Source organism: Nansenia antarctica, assembly GCF_963989245.1.
Source record: "Nansenia antarctica genome assembly, chromosome: 3".
In the NCBI taxonomy this organism is placed as follows: domain Eukaryota; kingdom Metazoa; phylum Chordata; class Actinopteri; order Argentiniformes; family Microstomatidae; genus Nansenia; species Nansenia antarctica.
This window is the reverse complement of record NC_137688.1, coordinates 64,873,092-64,878,212: the sequence shown is the minus strand read 5'-3', so window position 1 is coordinate 64,878,212 and position 5,121 is coordinate 64,873,092. Positions and strand designations below refer to the sequence as shown.

The following is a 5,121-nucleotide window of genomic DNA, read 5'->3' as shown; positions in this document are numbered from 1 at the left end:
AAAAGGGGCACGATGTCTCATGTCTTATCCCTCTATCTCTTAACAGTGACTGAAAATAATTGCTTGTGAATTCCGTACCATTATCTGATCTTATGCACTTGACTTGGCCATATGGTGCACTGTCTGCAAGGAATCTTTCAGTTGCTAATGTTGTCTCACTCTTGTTTTTAAGGAAATAAACTGACACTGCCCCTGAGAAATCATCTGTGAATGCAATCGCATATTTATGTCCATCTTGAGAAGTTGGGTCAATAGGACCTGCTAAGTCAGTATGTACTAACTCTAGGGGTGCACTAGCTTTTGCGTCAGGTTTCCTATTTCTGATGTTGGTAAATTTCCCTTCAGTACAGACACTACAGTCTATCTTAGTGTTACCTGTGATCTTCTTACCCTCTACCACCTTTGGTAATTTCAACACATCATCTACATTACAATGACCCATAATTTCATGCCATGTTTTTACATCACAAGTCAAGTTCACTTTGTCTCTGGACATCATATCATTTACTGAATAATCAACACATGTTTCATCATTTACCGTTTCCAAGTAGTACAGTCTCTCATACTGCTCTATGCGGAAAACGGCTCCATCTCTGTTGATGAGCATGTTCTGTCCTTCTTGAAAGGTCACCTTATCTCCATCAGTTGTGGCTGCTTGTACGGAGAGTATGCTCTGTGGGTAGGATGGTATGAATAGCGCATTCCTCAGTGTGACTCCGACGCATCTTCCTTCTGAGTCCTGTAAGAACACCTCTGCATCGCCCCGTTTCACTGCCACGTTGTTCATCCTGGTTCCGTCAGCTAGTTCCATGTAGTGTGACTTCGGGTCAAAGGTCTCGTCAAATCTCGTGAACTTGTTTTCCTCTGTTATGATGTGGGATGTAGCTCCGCAGTCTACCATTAGTCCGTTTCTTCTAATAGTGTCTGGGAGGAATCCTTGACTGACTGTGAATACAAAAGTATGTTCTTCCTCACCTTCTCGTCTGTCCGCAGTCTGTTTTGCATCATCTTTCTGCTGGGGTTTTTTGCGACATGTTTCATCGCTGTGTGTAGAGCTTCTATGGTAGCTGCACCACTTAGCTCCACTGCCTCTCTTCTGAGCTACACTGGTTCCTTTCTGACGACACTCTCTTGCTATGTGTCCCTGGCCTCCGCATCCGTAACATGTCACCGATGCTATGTTTACTTTCATGACGTTGTCTGATTTTTCTTTAGTGTCAAACTTTTCTGTCTCCTCGTAGCTCCGTAGCTTACTTTTTTTTTTCACACTTATGTTTTTATTGAGTTTTCATGAAACATTGACAACACAACACATAAACAACAATATACACACTAGTTGTCTGGAGATACACATAATAAAATGCACAGCTTACTCTTAGGTGTCAACTCTGTAAATATTCCACTTTTCCCATTTCCTATTGAATGAGTTTTCTTGGATTCTCAGAACGTATGTCAACTTTTCCATAACAAAAATATCTTGTACAATTTCCAGCCACTGTTCCTGTTTCGGGGCGTTCACATTAAGCCAATTCCTGGTTATAGCTTTCTTACTAGCTGCAAGCAAAACCTTAGTCAGATAGAGATCGCCTCCCCCCACAACATCTTTAATGTTCCCAAGATACATCACCGGGCAGGTATTTGGGATTCCATATCCCATAATAGTTTTGATCACTGCATTAACCATCTCCCAATATGGCCTTATCTTTGTACAGTTCCAGAAAATGTGTGAGTGGTCAGCCTCCATGTACCCACACATCCTCCAGCACTGTTGCTGTACGCCAAGTTGCCTGCTCTTTATTCTGGGTGTTATGAAAAAGCGAGTCAGGTTCTTCCAGCAGAACTCCCTCCATACTAATGAGTTTGTGGATGTAAATTGCGTCTCACACATTTGAAACCATTCTTCCTCTGATATTTGGATTTTCAACTCCGCTTCCCATTTTGCTTTTGTGTAAAGAGTCGAGTCCCCCCTGCTTCCCCCCAAAGCCTGATAGAAAGCAGAGATGATCCGAGACCCCCTCTGCTGGTATGCATCCACAATCACCCCAGTCACAGTATCTAAAGATTCATCTGCATTCAATTTTATCGTTTTAACAAAATAGTGTCTTAATTGCATGTATCTAAAATAATCCCTGTCTAGAATACCATAATCCGTCTGTAGATCCTGGAAACTCCTCAATTCACCCTTCTCTGAAACCGTACACATTGCCGTCATGCCCTTTCGCACCCATTCTTTGAAAGTTGAATCATACACCCCTGGTTTGAAATTGGAATCGTATGCAAACCACCTCAGCGCGTGGACCCCTCTCTTTAATTTGTATTTTGTTACTACCGCCTTCCAGACTTCTAGTGTAAATGCAACTATTGGATCCATCGCACCTCTCAGAGCCCTCACCAAATTTCTATCCCCCACCAAGGCCTGAACGTGATGACCCTGCACTTCCCTTTCCATATCTTTCCATCTAGATTCATAATCGGGTCTACACCAGCAGGCCAAAGGTCTGAGCTGAGCTGCATAAAAGTATTCCCTGAGATTTGGTAAAGCCATTCCCCCTTTACTCTTAGGTAGCTGAAGCGTCGTAAATTTTATTCTTGGTCTGTTGCTATTCCAAACGAATCTAGAAATCATTCTGTCCCAGGTTACAAATTTATTTTGGGGGACATCGATTGGAAGAGACTGGAAGAAATACAGCAGCCTAGGCAGGATATTCATTTTAACAGTTTGTATTCTGGCACTGAAGTCTAAAGGAAGAGTAGACCACCTTTCTACATCCTTTCGAATATTGTCATCAATTTTGTTGTAATTAGCTTCAAACAGGCTGGAAAATGTTTTGGTTATATTTACACCAAGGTAGGTCATTATTTTGGAATTCCATTTTAGGTTGTATGCACGTCTAATTTGTTGGGATGGGGAATAATTAAATGTAAGAATTTGTGTTTTTGTTACGTTCACTTTATATCCTGAGTAGTAACCATATATTTCAAATAGGTTCATCAGCTTTGGGAAACATACGTCAGGTTGTTCAAGAAAAACTATAATATCATCCGCAAAAAGCCCAATGATATGATCTTTCCCCCCTATATTGACACCCTGCAAATCTGCACTCTGCCTTATTGCCTGTGTCATGCCAAATCGTGTGCACTGCCAAATCGTATGCACGCGTCACGACCTAACGCGTCACGACCAGCTGGCACGCGTCACGACCAGCTGGCGACTGTGACGCGTCAGTCTAGTGTTTTTGAAACCTCCGTTTAGCGAAAAGCTTTAATTTGGCTCTACAAGTGTTAATATGTCATTTTATGAAGTTTTAATATGTTTTCAGGCGAGAAAGTAACCATATATATTCACAAAATGTATCCGGTTTATCAAAATAACCCTTATATCTATCTGATCTGACGGTTTTTTTCACAACGTTATTACTTGTCACTTTAAGCCCAGGAGGGAGTTAGCGATTAGCGATGTTTAGCTTAGCTTAGTTTAACAGAAGTATCTTCACTTTTAACATGACTTCCCGTGGTCGTAGAGGGCTGGTCGACGGCTTAAAATGACCGTGTAGACCTGTAGACCTATAGTCTTGTGTTTCTACCCCGGGCATAGCCGGTGTTATTCACGGACAAACACTCCTGTTAGAGTGGTCTGATCAGCAGATCATTTTCTCATAAAGTTGCAAACGCAACTCAGCAATTCAACTTGATAAAAAATGCGCGTTTCGTTCAAGATCCATTAGAGTAGGACATGTACAGTTATGATAACTACAGTCATATGTAACTTTTGGACTAGTATAGTAGTTGATATTGTAATAAAACGTGCCAATGTCAGACGATGAACAAACACACCACGAGTCCACACTGATTCAGAAAACAGAATAAACTTTATATATAAATACACAACACTTCAGGGGGCTAACGTTTGCAAAAGAACTGTACAGGTTACAATCAGGTATATAATAATAGTTAGGGAGTAACATATCATTCACAAATTCAACAATAATAGAACAGATAAATACACAGATAGCCCTGCTACGTCCTCCGTGAGGGCCCGTTCCCCTGTACATAAGTCCCTGTCCAGCCCTGCTACATCCTCCGTGAGGACCACCTCTACCACATCCTGGTGGTGTGTCTGAGGTGGTGGTGGTGTGTCTGAGGTGGTGGTGGTAGTGGTGTGTCTGAGGTGGTGGTGGTGGTGTGTCTGAGGTGGTGGTGGTGTGTCTGAGGTGGTGGTGGAGGGTTGGGGTAACATCTGGGAGGTTAGGGGATAACATCTGGAGGGTTGGGGGTAACATCTGGAGGGTTGGTGGGTAACATCTGGGGGGTTAGGTAACATCACACCAATCAGCTCTCCTGTTGAGGTAAGCAATAACCATCTTGTTAGTGTAAACACACAAACAAGCACAGATATGTACAGTCAAAATAACATTTTGTGAGTAAACACATTTCTAAATAATCCCTATTCAATGTGACTTACCAGTGTACTGGGTGGATGGGGATGAAAGGTAACTGTCCAGATGTAATTTTGTCCAAAACATCTTGGTGCTGTGTGAATGAATGAGCATACATTTAATGTATTAGTAATGAAACAATCAATATGAACATTTAAAAATAACAATGATGTAATTGTGGCTCATACTTGCAGTAGCCTGAGGTAGAGGTGGTCCTCACGGAGGAGGTAGAGGTGGTCCTCACGGAGGATGTGGTAGAGGTGGTCCTCTCTGAGGATGTGGTAGAGGTGGTCCTCACGGAGGATGTGGTAGAGGTGGTCCTCACGGAGGATGTAGCAGGGCTGGACAGGGACTTATGTACAGGGGAACGGGCCCTCACGGAGGACGTAGCAGGGCTATCTGTGTACAATCTGGAAAATACTTAAAAAACAACTTTACAAGCAGTACAAACAAATTCATTAGGAAACATAATATTAATTGACACACAAGACGAATGGAAAAACTTGAAACACCTCCTGCAGGATACCTGAAGCTCTGGTCGGATGGTCCTCCTGCAGATGCAGTGCACACTAACGTCCATAGTGTACACTGACTGGGCCGTGCGTGGACACCGTATGGAGCTGGGGAATGGTTTCAGGTGCTCATACTGAAAGCAGGAAAAGAGGTGCTCACGCATATCAGACTG

At 42.7% G+C, this 5,121-nt stretch overlaps 1 long non-coding RNA gene across 1 annotated transcript; it reads right to left on the bottom strand.

Annotated features, from left to right (window-relative positions):
* Positions 1 to 4,204: 4,204 nt before the first annotated feature.
* On the bottom strand, positions 4,205 to 4,757 carry LOC308152390. The gene is made up of 3 exons (XR_013937335.1): positions 4,625 to 4,757; positions 4,463 to 4,530; positions 4,205 to 4,338 (listed from the first exon to the last, which is right to left on the bottom strand). It is a non-coding gene; the product is annotated as an uncharacterized lncRNA (long non-coding RNA).
* Between the last annotated feature and the right edge of the window lie 364 nt (positions 4,758 to 5,121).